The 17,885-nt window shown below is 39.3% G+C and overlaps 1 non-coding gene across 1 annotated transcript; it reads right to left on the bottom strand.

Annotated features, from left to right (window-relative positions):
• Positions 1 to 13,347: 13,347 nt before the first annotated feature.
• LOC131686441 (small nucleolar RNA U3) lies at positions 13,348 to 13,553 on the bottom strand. The gene has a single exon (XR_009305109.1). It is a non-coding gene; the product is annotated as a small nucleolar RNA U3 (small nucleolar RNA).
• Between the last annotated feature and the right edge of the window lie 4,332 nt (positions 13,554 to 17,885).

Genomic DNA, 17,885 nt, shown 5'->3' with positions numbered 1-17,885 from the left:
AAGCTGTTCTCATACTGGAGAGACATGCGGAAAGCTGATGTAGCATTTCAGGATTACTTGTACTAACATGTAAGTTTTCGATTTGATCAGCAAAACTACTGCAAAGCTTTTGAGTTCGTTCTGAATATGTTGAACGTCTTGTCTTGAAAAGTTTTTGCTGTTGTGCATACTTAAAGTGAAATCGGTAGCAGATTTTTGAACAGTGAACAATTTGTTAGTAATACTAGCTTCTCCTTCATGTTTATTGATTTCATTTCTTTGCATTTTATTATTCGGTTCACTTTCGACTGTGAGTGTAGCTTCGCAAATATCTTCATTACCAGGTAACGTATTAGATTCGCCTGGATCAAATTTATGATTTCTCAAATGTCGCTTAAAATTATAGATTTTACTGAACGTTTGTGGACACCCAGGATAGGCTACATGGATATCTGTAGTTTGCAGGTGTTCTATGCTCGACTGTTAGATGTTTCAGCAGCTTTTCGGCAGAATCAAACCGGATTATACAGCTTTCGATGCAGCATTCGACGAACATGATTGTTGATTGGCGGTTAAATATGCAGACAGCTTGGCAATGCAAACATAAGTGCTTGTGCAATCTATTTCGTACACATGCTTTTGCACGAAGAGCCACACCAATTTAGAGATTTTTGAAGTTGGCAAGCCAAGAACGACAGTCAGTTTGATGAGTACATCTATGCCTCTAGCGATGTTTTGTAGATTGTACCGTAAGTCCTTATAAGCTACCAGACAATTTCCCGATACATTATTGTAGTCTTCTCCAAAAATTATAAGCTTGGCCGTCACTGGCGTTCCTTGCTCATCCCATTGGTCTCGTAACTTTTCCAAAGCTACTTGCGCATCTTCATTTGTCTTGCAAAATAGCAATGTATCGTCTTGAGCAGTCGCAATAGTAGTTTTGAATCCTGAAGCTGCCTTCACAGGAACAAGGACGGTGTTCAAACCAAGCAAGACAGCCGGTAAGCGCAAATCTGCTTAAAGAAATATTCGTGATGAAAACCATTAAAACTTCTTGAACATTTGAGTTACCTGAAGACAGCTTTGTGTTTTGAATTGTTCGAATGATTGATTTTGCTGATGGATCCTTTGCATTTTTAGCAATGTAGCATCCGATAGGATCGATAATTTGCTCCCATTTATTCAGGCCACAAGATGCCGTTCTCAATCCAAGTAGCCTAAAATCTGAATCCACCTAAGTAATGAAAATAGTAAATTAATATAAAAAATTAACCGATTAATTATAAATAAGGTGCGTACCAGCTGATATCCATATTTCGAATACAAATGAGGAAACGTTTGAAGTATTTTAGAGCTTCTGCTATTTTTTCTTATGCTCTCTTTCCTGGCGTCAAACGACTGTTCCCATTGTGTAATTACAGTTGACCACGGTGAGTTATTTAATTGGAGCCAGTCTAGAGAGCTGATGGCTTCGTGTGGTATTTCAATTACCTTACATTTGGCTTTTTCAGCACCGCTCAGATGCTCATCTTCTTCTCTCTCTCTCTTTTGCGCTCAGACTGTCTAAGATAATTAATCCTGCTGTAAAGCTTACCTCCAGGATTGCCTTTATCTTTGGAGATAAAGTATGTCGCCTAATGAAACAAGAAAAATTGGAGTAAGTTTTAAATGTGGTATTATCAATACATTCTACCTTCGTTTCGTTTGGAAAAAGTCCGATAATAACATCCGCATAAATGTTCAACTGTTCGGCGGTGGTTTTCTTTTTTCTTTTAAGATGTTGCCTCGCAATGACATCGGTCAAAAACTTTTTACTGGCTTCCGACAATTCCAGATTGTTTCCGATGTTTTTCAGGATCTTAGAACCAATCACTGTTTCCCGCAAAAGGCCTTCAAGTGATTTTGAAGTAAAGTAATAATTAGAATGCTGTGGAAAACAAGAAAAAGCTATTAAAATGAAATTGAAAATAATATTGTTTTATTTAACGTACCGCTTCAGCAGCAAGCTCGGAGTTTTCATCAGCGTTCTCAGCAGTATCGTATGTTCCCGTTTCGTCTTTGGTGTCTAGAAAAGATTCTGGCTCTTCACGGTGGGCCCTCGCTTTGTTTTCCGGTAGGATCGTTCTCCCAGAGTCGGGATGTGTTCTAGGTTGGGTTTCCGGCGAGAAAATCGTATCATCTATCGTGGACTCGATGTGAGTAACGTTTTGAGCATCGGTCTGTTCTTCTCCCGTGTCTTGGGTATCATTCAGTTTGTCCTGTAGGTAAAATGCATTAACATTTCCGGACAAATGGGTTTCCTTCTATTGTAATATTACTAACCTCTTTAACTATTTCCCCTGGTTCAATTTTGTCTTCCGATGTCTCAGGAGTATTTTCGTCTTCCGGGTTCTCCACAGACAACAAATTACTGCTTTTTTCGTAGATAATCACCGCGCCGTCCAGATCCTGAAAGTATTAAATGAAAGTACAATATGATTACAATTATATTAGAAAAATGAATGAATAATTCTTACATTACGACTCCGCCAGCTTGAAATCCATCCCCAAATCACATCAATATTCCAATCAGGGTCTGACTGCGATAGAGCTTCGTATATTTTATCTTTTGTCCATGAAATAAGGGCGGTTGTATCTACTCCACACTCTGCGAATCAAAATGGAATACTCCACATGTATGATATGCACAATTAAAACAGTAACACTTTTAATCAAAATACCTTCGAATATTTGCAACGCACTAGCCGGAATCGGAAGATCTGCCAGTAAATCCTCAGCGGACGCCATTTTCCTCTGCACTGTATATGTTTTATACGTGCTTCTTATAATTTTCTTCACACAAGATGCAACTTTGAATTTCATTGCACTCACGTATGAAATTTACACGTCTAACGTATACAGTTTATAATGCGAGTAAATGAAGTTTATGTACATGCTATGAGAAACATACGACAACTATAAAAATATTAGAAATGTGAAAATCAACTAGCTCATAAGATTTAAGTTATGATATTCATAAGTGCAGTATCCTCAGTGTATGTGTGTTTATACCTGGGACGGGACATGCAAAGACGGTCTTCTTTTTCCCTCTCGGTTTTGTTGTTATTTTGCAAGGAAAAGTTCGCAAACAATATAATTTCAAGCAAAGGTCAATGATAGAGCTGTGCAGATGAGGTACAGAGTTGTGCCGATGATGTACGGAAAATGATGTAGCTTTCACATGACACAAAATAATGTTATCATTCATATGAATAATCTGATTATAGCTTCATTATCCGTAACTGTCAAGTAGTAGAGTTTTGTACCTATTTTTATCTAGAGACATTAATTTTTACCTAGAGCCGAAAATTAAATAACTGCTTACAGGAATTTTGAATTTGTCTTGTCATAGACTAATAGATCGCAATCGATTGATCAATTTCACTGATCTGATATAAACAAAGCAATTGCATAACCTTTCTGCTGAGAAAGTTAAACTAATTTCTACGCACACATTATTTTCCACAAATTTGAACGAGAGACGCAATGTTTCATAAGTTGTGCAGGTTATTTTCGCTATGGCAACCCAAAATAAGAGGAAAAGAGGCTTCTAGTTCTAGATTTTCTGTACTCCTTCCTGCGGGAAACGCGAAGACAGGTTACTATGATTATTTAACAGAACTTTGTTGGCTGTTTTTGAATTGACAGAAGTGTGCTACCACGGCTCTCAGAAGCGAGGCTTGCTACTCCGCGAATTCTGCGGTGACGTCAGAGAAATCGTTGAGATAAACAGACGGATTTCTACACCCAGCCAAATCATGCAGCGAAATTCATAAGAATTATCTTATGATGCATAGAAAAATAACAAAACTATGTTTTCATAAGATGATTATGTAAAAATAAGACTTTATTGGGTATTGCATACGTTACTCGCTTGAGTTTCATACGAGCATCTTATGATTCACATAAACATAAGAGAAATATATAATTTTATTTTATTAAGATTTCTGATAGCTAGTTTACAACCACGGATGCAAATTATCGTCAAGGAAGTTTAGTTTGTTTCCTCACGAAATCGAAACATCTAACCTAAACCGGATTTTGCAGTGTAAAATGTTTTCGTTTTCTTCACGAAAAAATTCAGCGCCGTTTTTTAACGGAAATAGAAAGGCTTATTTGCCCTAATAAAATATTGAGAATTGGGCTGGCGCACAGTGGCGGATTTGCCTAAAAACCTGGCCAAAAGTCGAAAATTGCATGATAGTATTTTGGGTTCTAGTACATATATTGTCCTTCAGATGGTGCTGCTGCATGCTATTTCAAGTGAAACGCTTCAAAATTTCCATATTTGAGGTGTTGACATATCCAAACAGTTTAAACCATCGCGTTTTGCTCATATTTTTTTATTGAGTGCTCGAAATATCAGTACTCCCAACAAACATTAGGAGCTGAACTATAAAACTACTTGCTGAATAAAAGCAGTTTAAAGGCTATTTAAGCTGAACTATTTAAACATTAACAGTTTATTCAGCCTATTTAATCTCCAGTATTCGCCACTTCAAACTAGGCTGAACTATACTACTAATAAATGTTGCAGCAACAGCATTAATGCGTTTATTCAACCATCTTAATTAGACTGAATTACGAGTTGAATAAATGATGCTGTTACCAGTACTATTACCTTTAATCATTAAGCTGTACTACATGTCTTCAAATGGTTGATTCTACCTATACATTGGCTCTTATACTACCTTTGACTTTTAGCTGAATTATGTGTTTAACAAAGGTAATTGTACCTACTCCAAAAATTGACACGATTAGCGAACCATGACGAATGGTAACCGACCTGGGTTCGAGTCCCAATACACGCACATTATTTTTTTTACTTTTAAGTGAAATACTTCTCACTTAGAACCCTTTTCTTATTCTATTTGTTGCTTCAACGGTTTGCTCTAGTAACATTTATACAGTGTTTTTTTACAATTTCATGCAGCTAATTTGCAATTTCAATCTCGGCCTGAAAAAATACCTGCTAACAAAAAGAAGCTATCAAGTTGGTTCGATGCATTAGTAAACCTAAAAAATAATTCATACCAAGGACTTGCATATACATACTCACTTAGTTGAACCCAGCCAAATCCCCGCTCAGTCGAGTAATAAGTAATGTTTTATACTGATATCTTGGAAAATTCTCGATTTTGAAACAAAAATCGAATTCACCAGATCAATTTTTTTAAGTTAACCACATCGATTTTGAAAAATTCGTTTCTACATCGCCCATTCCTATCTCAAAGTAAGTGCCTATCTGTGGACTATAGTGTCCCTGGAATAACATATGATTATTATATTGGTGACAACTGTACTCGTAAATCTTTCAAGCGAGAAAACACAATATTTTCTAAGTGTTTCGGTATATTCCAATCGAGATGTTTTCATATATTACGGTTTAGAAGCAATAACAACAGCAAATTTATTTTGTTGTTTTATATCTACTGAGTTTTCAGCATGTGTAACCAACGATTTACAGTTTTTCAATGTAAAAGCTTGCCAAATCATACGTAAACTAAATTCACCTTTTAATTCAAAATGGTCTGTTTACTTATTGAACACAAGAGAAAATTTTTGTTCGAACGATGCTGTAAATTTTTGATACCAGAATTGTTTTTATGAACCATTTGCCAAATGGTATGGCAAATAAATCAAGGAGATTGCCACCTTAGAATTATAAATGGCTTCAATCCATCATTCAGTTACCACCACTTTCATATGACACTCATTTTTACTTGTCTAAAAGTTTTGTGATATCCGTAAGGCCTCATCTTGGATACAAAAACATCTACAATCATTAGTTTTTGAAATTAGTAAATTGTCTAATTTAAAATTTCCGAATATTCTAAAAATTATCGCATAAAAAAATTATCGTAGGTTGGGATTCAAACCCAAGCCAACTAGATTCACTCAAAATCTATAAAAGGCTAGTGTAGCAACGACACGACTAGACACTTCATGTAACACCCCGAAGAAAAAGTGTCCGAGTCATTTACCGCCAGTTACCAATACATTGAGTAGCCCCTCGGAAATGAAACTAAATAAATTTCCCAAGCAACACTGCGCTCAAGGAAAATAAACATAGTCGGCGATGGATTATAATATAAACAAATCAAAATAGCTTTTTATTTCTGGGTAAGAAAATTCGTATATTTAGCCTGCGAACCCAATTTAAAACAAATCCCTTCTTTTCCGCAGATGCCCAAAATATAGACACTTGCGATTTTTCAAAAGCATTGTCGTTAACCATCTTTCGCAGGAACCAAGAGTCCGCGAAAAAATTCTGTAGTCTTTGTACAGACTCTATTCAGCAGCTTAGACTTTTCGGTACATCGGTGAAATCTTAAGTACTCGATGTATGCAAGATTGGTGCAGGCAGTAAGGTAAGTGCTTAGTATTCAACAGGTTGCTGGTTCGGATCCAGGTACGTGATATGACTTCCAACTACAATTTTTCTCTAATTGTAACGTAACACTAATAAAAGTATATAGCTTCTAAAGAGATTGATAGCGTGTGTAACTTGAAATAAATGTCTTTTTTAATAATTTTTCTATGATAATTTTCTCAGCTGAATAGCGGTAACGAAAAGGTTTATTGATGAAGCTGAACTGTGGCTTTCTTCAGGCTGTATACATGCTGAAGAATTGTTCTTCAATGTGTCTTAAGGTTGGACAGAGAAAGGGTAAAATTCGCAAACGAAAAAAGCAGTTTTTTTCCACACCGATGGTACCAGCAACCCGGCACGACCGGGGCAGGGGGGCTCAAACCCCTGGACGCTGGTCACCAAGAAAAAGCCGGCACCGACACCGGAGGTACCGCGGCCTGCAAAGAAGGCCAAGGACAGAGGCGAAGCCTTGTGGTTAAAAACCGACAAGGACAAATACGCCGATGTCCTAAAATCGATGAAGGCGGCCGAAAGCCTCTCGGCCCTTGGGCAGGATGTCCGTAGCGTAAGACGCACTAACACGGGAGAGATGCTTCTGGTGCTGAAGCGAGGCGCACAATCTAGTGCAGTATACAAGGCCTTGGCCCAAGAGGTCCTTGGTGAGGGCGCCCAAATCAGGTCGCTAGGTGCGGAAACGACTCTCCAGTGCAAGCACTTGGACGAGTTCCCGACCGCAGAAGACGTCGTCGCAGCCGTTAAGGAGCACTGCGACGTCACAATCGAGCGGGCCTCTGTGCGATTGAGAGATGGACCCTCTGGCACCCAAGTAGCCTACCTCAGGCTACTGAAGGCGGATGCCAAAAAGGTAACCGAGAAAGGGAAACTGAAGATCGGCTGGTCGGTACGCCCTATTAGTATACCCCAGCCGCCTTCAGTGGATAGGTGCTATCGGTGCCTTGAGTCCGGCCACAAAGCATACGAATGCAAAGGCATAGATAGGAGCAAACTATGTCGTCGCTGCGGCGAGGAGGGACATAAAGAGCGAGGGTGCACTAAGGCACACAAGTGCCTTATCTGCACCGCTAAGAAGCAAGCCCATAAACATGCTATGGGCGGACCTTCGTGTCCCTTCGGTGAGTTAAATAAGAAGAAGCCGTGAACGTCACACAGCTCGGTCTCGGAGTCGAGGACAGATGTCGCCCTCTTATCAGACCCGTACAGCATCCCTGCCGGCAACGGCAATTGGGTGTCGGACGGGTCTGGAATGGTGGCAATCTGTACAACGGGACGGTTCCCGGTTCAAGAGGTAATACACCCCTCCGCCGAGGGTGTGGCGATTGCCAAGATCAATGGTGTGTTCTATTGCAGCTGCTACGCCCCACCAAGGTGGCCAATAGAACAGTTCTACCAGATGATCGACAGGCTCTCGTCGGACCTAGTGGGCCGGAAACCGGTAGTAATAGCGGGAGACTTTAACGCTTGGGCAGTGGAGTGGGGCAGCCGCTGTACAAATAGCAGGGGTCAAGCGCTAATGGAAGCGCTTGCGAAACTCGATACTGTGCTAGCTAATAATGGCTCCGCTAGTACATTCCGTAGAAACGGAGTGGAGGCGTGGATTGACCTAACATTTGCCAGCCCGAGTCTGGCTCCAGGCATGGAATGGAGGGTAGACGAAGGCTACACCCATAGCGATCATTTAGCAATCCGCTTTAAGATCAACTATGGTGTGCAGCATCCGAGGGCGGGAGATCCCTGTCAGGTACGCGGGTGGAAGTCCAATCACGAAGCTTTCACCGCGGCCCTGGGACTGGAGGCCAACACCGACAGTCTAAGCGGGGATGCGCTGGTAGCTGTTCTATCACGCGCGTGCAACGCCACTATGCCGAGAAAAACACTGCCAAGAAACGGTAGATGCCCGGTATACTGGTGGAGTGCCGAGATTGCAGCTCTACGGTCAGCCTGTCTCAGAGCTAGATGTAGGATGCAAAGAGCTCGCACCGAGGATGCAAGAGAGAACCGCCGTGAAGTGTTTCGAGCTGCGAAATTGGCCCTTAACAAGGCTATTAAAAGCAGCAAGAGAGCGTGTTTGGACAACCTGTGTGAGAGTGCCAACGCGAATCCGTGGGGTGAAGCCTACCGGATTGTGATGGCCAAGACCAAAGGGGGCTCCTCACCCCCAGAACGGTCTCCGGACCGGTTGGCAACGATTATCGAAGTACTCTTCCCGTCTCGAGCCACAAGCCCCTGGCCACCTGCACTACGAGACAGTGCGGGCACGGTCGAAATGGTGGCTCCAGTGACGAATGAAGAACTACTCGCAGTGGCTAAATCCCTAGTAATGAACAAAGCTCCAGGGCCGGATGGAGTTCCAAACAACGCTCTCAAGGCAGCGATCATAGCGAACCCGAACATGTTCAGGCTAGCTATGCAGAGATGACGAGTGCCGTTTCCCCGATAGATGGAAAAGGCAGAAACTGGTGCTGTTGCCGAAGCCCGGGAAGCCGCCAGGCGACCCATCGGCGTACAGACCAATCTGTCTGATAGACACGACTGGCAAACTGCTTGAGAGGATCATCCTCAACAGGCTCACCCCGTACGCGGAAGGTACGGACGGTCTGTCAAGCAACCAGTTTGGCTTTCGGAAGGGTAAGTCCACAGTGGACGCTCTCAACTCAGTGATAAATACTGCTGAGATAGCGATCCAACAAAAAAGGCGAGGTATTCGATACTGTGCGTTAGTGACACTTGACGTGAAGAACGCATTCAACAGCGCAAGCTGGGATGCCATCGCGCTCTCGTTACACCGGCTTAGCCTACCGGTGGGTCTGTACCGGATCCTGGAAAGTTACTTCCAAAACCGCGTACTGCTATACGAGACCGATGCCGGTCAGAAAAGGGTTCCGATTACCGCCGGAGTCCCGCAGGGCTCGATCCTAGGCCCGGTGCTATGGAACCTCATGTATGACGGGGTTCTGAGACTGAAGTTCCCTCCTGGGGTCAAGATCGTCGGCTTTGCCGACGACGTAACCTTGGAGGTCAACGGGTAGTCAATTCCTGAGGTAGAACTAACCGCAGAACACGCGATTAGCACGGTGGAGGAATGGATGAGCGCGAGAGGCCTGGAGCTCGCTCATCATAAGACGGAGGTAGTTATCGTCAACAACCGCAAGTCGGCACAACATGCAGTTATCCATGTGGGAGAAGTCGCGATCACTTCACAGCGAAGTCTGAAGTCTCTCGGAGTCATTATAGACGACAAGCTGACCTTCGGCAGCCATGTCGACTATACGTGCAAGAGAGCGTCGACTGCTGTTGCGGCTCTATCGAGAATGATGTCCAACAGCTCAAAGGTGTGCGCCAGTAGACGTAGGTTACTGGCAGGCGTTGCCGTATCTATCCTCATGTACGGCGGCCCGTCATGGTCAAGAGCACTAAGGGTAACCAGTTACCTACAGAAACTGGAGAGCACTTACCGCGTGATGTGCCTCAGAGTGATATCTGCCTACCGCACGGTATCACACGATGCATCCTGCGTGATAGCGAGCATGATGCCAGTCGGGCTGGTCATTCGGGAAGATGAGGAGTGCTTTGAGCTACGTGGAAATAGGGGAGCCCGCGAGCGCACCAGGGTGACCTCGGTCGCCAGATGGCAGCGTGAGTGGGACAACTCCTCGAAAGGTAGGTGGACCCACCGGCTGATACCTAGCATATCGAGCTGGGTGGGAAGACCCCATGGGGAAGTTCACTTCCACCTGACACAATTCCTGTCAGGCCATGGCTGTTTCCGTCAGTACCTCCACAGGTTCGGGCACGCGGAGGTCCCAGTCTGCCCGGACTGCCCAAGTGTAGATGAAACTGCCGAACACATACTGTTCGTATGTCATCGGTTCGACGTCGAAAGAAGAGCAATGCTTGACGTCTGTGGCTGGGACACAACCCCTGATACCCTTATTCAGCGGATGTGTCAGTCTCGGCTGCTACCATCCAGATTGCCAGTAGGCTACAGGTAATCTGGCGAACCGAGCAACAGACGACGGGCACGGCTAACTAGTGATTGGTTAGCTGGAGCAAAAAAGGCCAAGCGCAAAAAAGAGAGTGAATGGTCTGTTCATGCCGAGGCAGGTTTGGCGCAGCGAATGGCAACCGCGTAAGGGGTAAACCCAGCCACCCCGAAGCAAGACAGAAGAGTGAGTGTATAGGCGTATAAGTGGACTGCCTTATGCCAAGACGGGAGGGTCGTAGCGTAGTATGTTGGAACTTAGCTATCGATGCCTCATGGCGTGGCAGAGGAGTGAAAGGGTGAGCATCCAAGTCAGTCTCACACGGCATGTTAAGGGTGAGCATAAAAGTCAGCCTCACAGGTTGGTAGAGGCTAGCACAAAAGTCAGCCTAGCAAGGAATGAAAAAGGTGAGCACACAAGTCAGCCTCGCATGGTATGTCAGAAGTGGGGCCTAAGAAAAATGTCCCACATGGGATGCCAGGGGGAGTGACAAAGGTACAATAGAGTGGCACGATTGAGAGTGAATCAGGTGATAGGGTGAGCACCCAAGTCAGCCTCACATGGTATGGGTAGGGCGAGCACAAAAGTAAGCCTAGCAAGGAATGAGTAAGGTGAGCACACAAGTCAGCCTCGCATGGAACGTAAAAGGTGAGCACAAAAGTCAGCCTCATGTGGGAGTGTTTGAGAGTGAATCAAAGTGCGATTGAGAGAGCACCCAAGTAAGCCTCATACAGGATGTATGAACGCGTGAGTGAGAGTGAATGAGTACATTTAGTACAGCCATCCCCCTAGAAGTAATACCGAGAGGTAGTTCCTGGGAGGAATGATGGCGGAGCCCAATGGAGTTTAGTCGGTATTAATGGCTGGTCACCATTCGAGTCCGACACGCCCCCAGTGCACCCCGTGTGGTAGATTGGACCCTACCGTTAGCACGTGTACTGGGCTAGGACATAAAGCTCTTCTCCATTGTAAAAAAAAAAAAAAAAACATGCGCTGATTAATTTTTATAAAGATCTGACGTACGGTGGGGAAAAAACTGCATTTTTCGTTTGCGAATTTTGCGCATTCTCTGTCCAACCTTTATCAGACAAGCTGAATAAATTCTCCAAATCCCGGATGTTTAAGGGTGGAACAAACGATATATGATTACACGTATACCTCCAATGTTCAGCTAGAGCTGAATAAAGCAACTGTTAAAAGTTTAAAAAACCACAAAATGTTTGTTGGGTATTCAATTGTACCTGGGTTTCGATAAAACTGCCGGTTTTGAATATGGAATAATGGAAATTTATGCTGACGGAATGTGCTTTATTTATATGTATTGATGTCAAAAGATATTATTTTGTTTGTTTATAGAAAATGTCAATAACTTTCACGATTTTGTAGCAGACGGTTTCAGCACACATTTTTGCTACATTATTGAAATACTTTTTTTGTCCACGTATATCCACTAATTACCTTGAAACATAGTGGATATACGTGGACAAAAAAGTATTTCGATAATATGTTCCTTGAACGATTCTTCATTTGGTACATTATAGAATTCTTGCCCGAATTTGCCCGTTTTTGAGTAATCTTTGGTTAAGTGGAGATGGAGACGGATTATAAAATTTCAGTTTGAAATTTAGACTCGTACTTTTAATTACTGCTGCACCTCCGGTTGTCGTATCGAGTCGCACAAGACTGCATTTTGAACAGGAATAATTGTGTATTTAGTGGTGAAAATTTCATCGAGATACATAAACATTTTCAAAAGTGGAACGCAAAAGACGTAAATAATTTTGGTCGTTCATATTGAAAACCAACGAGGTCAACAGAAGTGATCGCCAAAGGTTCCAAAGTTCAAAAATCGATTGCGAATACCATGGTTAAACGTTACCGGGAAACTATGACGTTTGATCATGCAAAGCAAAACATATCTAGAGGTGGAATATATTACTGGATTCTACGAGCGAAAATCAGTAGAGTAGTGCAAAAGAATACTAGGATCTCCGGCCATGATTTTGCTAAAAATCTCACTTTGGCGTACACTCCAGCTTGGCGAATATGTTTTTTGAGAAGGTTGTCAGTCGTAAAATGTCAGCAAATATGACAACAAAACGTGGTTGCTCAAAACTATACCAGGAAGCAGTATAACCATGTTCTGACCAAGTATAACACAGGCATTTAAATACTCGTAATCGTAATAATTCATCGTAATAATGGACTTTGGACAAATCTTCGGTCCAACAATTTAAATAAAACTATGAATTGCACTTATTTTCGTATTTTCGTCATATTCATTTTTAGTTACTACAAATTGCATGCAAACTTGTTGTCAATTTTCACTCCAAGCATTTCGTTGCACAATCGGCATATTTCCTATAATTAAAAAAAATACTATTTTTCGTTTCGTTTTTAGAGAAATATGTGCATCGGACAGCAATTGAATAATAATCGTACAGAGAGTTGAAAAGTTTTATAACTATGTTGTGTAATATTTCAAAATACATAGTTTGAAATGACTAATAATATTACTTCTCATAAAAGCTACATCATCTAGGTACACAAATATCTTATTGCGTACAAATCAACAAATTCATTTAACAACACATTATTTAAAATTCGATACATTATAAACGTTATTGGCATACACTGGAACCATTAAAACCATTCATTCGTGAAAATTTACTTATATTTATATTAAAATGTCGGCCATGTTGTATCCGCCATTTTGAATTTTGAAAATCTGACATCAAAAACCTAATCTGCGCCCCCAAAAAACCGTGGTTTTTACAACCAGGTCAATCAAAACCATTTTCGACTTTTGGCCAGGTTTTTAGAGAAATCCGCCAATGTGTGGTGCGATCAACCGAACTTCACCGAATTAGAGTCGTAAATTCCTTTTTCGAGCGACCGAATATTTACAACATACCCCTCTCCCGCTTAACTACATTTTAAAAAATATTCAAAAACACCACTCAGAATACGTTTGAACCTTGCAAGAGAGCCGATCTTCAGCGATAGAGTGATTCATCCGAAAAGATAAGTCAAACTCTATCAAGTTTCACGCTCCAGGCTAAACGTTGTATCTCATCATCGTGGGCGGGAAATCTTTTCCTTTCGGAAAAAACTTGTGGTGAAAACTAGCCTACAGAAATGATCCTGTGAAGCACAGTCTTACCCTACTCAGCCATTCGTCAGCGACCCCTTTGCTATTCGTTATGTTGTGCTAGCGATTGCTGCGGAATGAAACAGCCGCACGCATCACTACCTGAGAGGCATAAAGCTGCGATAGCTAATGAATACTCGTTTCTACCATAATTTTAGAAAACAACGTAACTGCAATTTCAGCCTGTTTACTGTTAGTTCCGTTGTTAACTCGGTTGCTTTTACGTTTGCTCTTTTATTCTTTATATAATAGTCTAACCATAACCATCGTCTTTCGATACATAGGCACTGGTAGACTGTAGTAATCGAAAAAGAAAGTAAACAAAAATCGTTCACGATTATGGTTACGTCGTTTTCAAAAATGTGGTATAGAATAACACTATTATGAGAGCTGAGTGACTATAGCGGCTCTTCATCTCTCGCGAAGGTTTTCACGGCAAGGTAGATGGATACGAAGGTAGATGGATACGCTGTGAATTTAATTGTCTGATTTTTCCAAATAATCAATTCATTATTAATTCGTCAAAAGAGCGAAAGTGTTTTTTTAAACAAACTTGTTTCGCTTATTAGTCTGCTTCAGAGTGGAATTTCATGAGAAATATGCGTTAATGTAAATTTTTACCCTTCGTAGAAGTAATTTCAATTGTTTTCTGCTTCGAAATTATAGTAAATTAAGAGAAACCATCAAAATGAAACTTTGTTTACAAATCTTTTTCGCCCTTTTGCAAATTTAGTATGGAATTATCCGTTAATCGAGTAATTTTCGAGTGCTTGGTTAATTGATTCGATTAATCGACCAAGATAATCGATTATGATCTATAATGGAATGGGTAGAAAATCTTAGTTTGTCATTTTTTGTTTTGCTAGCTTGTTATTTTTTGTTTTGCGATTTTTATACTAACGTTACATCCATCCTTCATGAATTATGTTATCGTTTAATAAATAATCGATTTACTCGATTATGCGTTAATCGAGTAAAAAAGAAATCGATCGATTTTTTGTCGTTTTTTGCAACGTGTCTGATAATTTATAACCTCTACCTCTAGTATAACCGTAACCTTTCGGTTTACTTCGGAATTTCACATTCTCGCGAGAGAATTCGCATGGGAGAGAGCGGATCACATGAGTGACGGGCCACGGGTAAGACACATGTGTTCATGCGGTTGAAACCAGTGTAACCAAATGCATTTATTTAAAAAATCTTCAAATGTAAATATTTGTCACACAAAATTTATTAACAAGTAAAAAAGTAAAATTTAATTGTCGTGCCATCCCGGACACATGTCCGATTTTGTAAATAATCGATTATCCGGTGCAAAAATCGGACATCACTGACGTGACGTGCCCGGGATGGCACGTTATCTAACATGTCTGTAAATGTACTTAATTTTAGATGAAGACCTTTTTGATGACAATTTATATTTGATTTGAAGATTTTTAAAATAAATGCAAAGTAATTTTCTAGAGCTTCATTAATTGATTCGTTTAATCGACCAAGATATTCGATTAAGGTCAATAATCAATTAGGTAGTAAATAATAGTCTGTCTACCAAAAATCGGTCGCTAAGCAAAGCCGTAGCTTGGACTTCTGGCGCCCTTGGCGGGGTCTGTTTTGCGCCCCCTGGTATTTAGTTTAGCCTCTCTTTATCAATTTCATTTTAGAATAATTTGAGGAGAATAAGAGTATTTATTCTTGTTTCCTGTGTCCAGCGTTGCCATTATTTATTTTGGGAAATCCGCAAATGTTATATCCCTGGCTGATGTAAAAATCCGCAAAAATCCGCAAGCAATAAAAGCCCCATTTTTTATTTTTTTTTCACCATTAAGGGCTTTTCGAGCTTTTTAACAATCTATTATCATTACACATGCATAACTTTAATTTTTAAATTTTTAAATATTTGGCTGAAAACTCTTTCCACACTCGCCGCTGAATGTGGGAGAATATCTACTTTCTCAATGAACTAAAGGAGCTTCGGGAATTCGACCAGACGCATATTTAGTTTTGCGCACCTTGTTCCAGAAATTTTCAAAAAGGAACATTTAAAAAAATCATGCATTGAAAATATAAAAATTGAAAATTAAATGATTGAAAAATCATAAATAAAAACCTAATAAATTCCAAAATAAAAAATAAAAAAACAATCAAAATTAAAAAATAGAAGCATCGAAAATTTAGAAAAAAAAAACATGAACTGATAAAATGACGAAAAACAAAAAAATTTAAGGATGCGTCAATCAAATTCAAAGGGGCGGGCATAGCATAGTTGATAAATCGTTTGCCTTGTTCGCAGCTCACTTGGGTTCAATTATCAATCTCGCACATAGAGTTAAAGAGTTTTCTAAAGAGATTTTTCTATCCTGAAAAAGGAGGCAAATGACCCTAACGCTAAAACGTCTATAATCGAAATGCTTCAAAATTTCAAATTTAATGGTCTAAAATTTTAGAAATTAAATACTTTGAAATCTAAAAAAATTTAAATTAAAAAAAAGTGATTTAAAACTTCAAAAATAAAATTATTTCAAAAAAGGTATGAAAAATTGAAAGATATAAATTTTTTTAAAAAACATTAAAATCGGAGGATTCAAAAATTTTCAAAGTTAAAAATTTGCCATCCAAAAATTGAAGATTTAAAAATCTAATAAACAATTGAGATATAATTTTTTTTGTATGTTTAATTGGAAATTTAAAAAATTACAGGCCAAAACGCTTAATTTGAAATTCTGATTTTTTTTATTTTAAATATTGAAGTGAATAAAAATTTGAAAATTGCAAAATAAATATATTTGAGAATTCAAAAAGTTAAACATTTAAAAGTTTATAAATTTTGAAATTTGAAGATGTGTTAAGTTAAGATTTTATGATATAAAAATTATATCAGAATTTGGGAATTAAGGTTTAAAGGATTAAACATTAAAAACTTTAAAATTCAAAAATTTTAGAGTTCAATTTCTTCTCAAAATTTAAAAATCGGAAATATAAAAGTTTAAGAATCCAAGAATTTTGAAATTTAATAAATTCAAAATTGAAAAATATTCATAAATTCAAAACAAAAAAATTAAATATTTATTTTTAAATATTAAATTTGATATTAAAGCATCATATTTTCAAAATTATAGTCTTTGAAATCTCTAAAATTTTAAAACCTTAGCGTTTTTAACTTTGAATGCTTAAAAATTTAAAATAATACATAACGAATAGTTGAAACAACGAGAAAAGCGGGATCGAAGAAACAATCTCAGTTTATAGTATTTTTTGCCTTAATGTATTTTTATTTAGTTCTCAATGGTTGCTAAAACTCGGAAACTATTTCGCTGAAATTCAGCAACCAAAATTTACTTTGCCATTTCGAAATCAATTGTTTACTCGTTCCGGAAATTTCCTAGCTGAGTTAAGTGAGTAGGGGAACATGAGGAGACTTGACCAAGCGCAGAATTCTATTATTAGCAATGACGGCAAATTTTTTCAAAAATACTTTTATGCTTGGTAATTTTAAAAGGTAATTTTAAATGTTTGGAATGAAAAATCCTATCCTTATAGCGTATATTCCGTAATTAATAAATTTAAGTTAAAGGATGTAATTTTTTATCAAACTTTGTATGGACATATCTACTCGACTAATAATTACTTTCAAAGTACTTATATCACATCTTATTCTTTGTGAAATAGCAAAACGATTTTACATTAATCGGAACATTGGAATTATTATTACTAAAATTTGCACGACATTGAACGTAAGAACCAATGTTGGGGCGACTTGACCAAGATTTTATGGGGAGACTTGACCAAATGGCGACAAGCTGAAGAAAGATACCAAATTTCTGATATTTACTATGCTGTGGTTCCTACTGTAAATGTTATCACGTCACACAAAAATCCCACCTAAAATATCAGTCTATATCTTTTAGTATTAGTAATGAAAGTTATGGATAAGTTCGTAACGTGTGAATATGCAATGTAAGCAGTACAGATAATCCTTAAAAGGAAATACATTTAAAAATGGAAATTTATGAAACGCAACCCTTTTGTATTTTTTGCTGCAACCCAAGGATTTGGACAATATGAAAAAAGGATTACAGTATGTTTTATGTCTTTATTTTTCGTCCTGATTTTTTAATATTTTCTTGGTCAAGTCTCCCCAGGCCTTGGTCAAGTCTCTCCGCAGTTGACCAGAAAAAGCGTTCACAGAAAAACTTTTATAACTTTTGCAAAAATAATTTAAAAATTCTGCAAAAAAAACATGACCACGCACAATACCTTAGTGCATCATATCTTAATGAGTTTTGAGGAAATGAAAACTTTTTAGAGAGTTATACAGGTTAAGCCAAAAACCTGGTCAAGTCAC

This window comes from Topomyia yanbarensis, chromosome 2 (genome assembly GCF_030247195.1).
Source record: "Topomyia yanbarensis strain Yona2022 chromosome 2, ASM3024719v1, whole genome shotgun sequence".
Lineage (NCBI taxonomy): Eukaryota > Metazoa > Arthropoda > Insecta > Diptera > Culicidae > Topomyia > Topomyia yanbarensis.
This window is presented reverse-complemented; position numbering and strand designations above follow the sequence as displayed.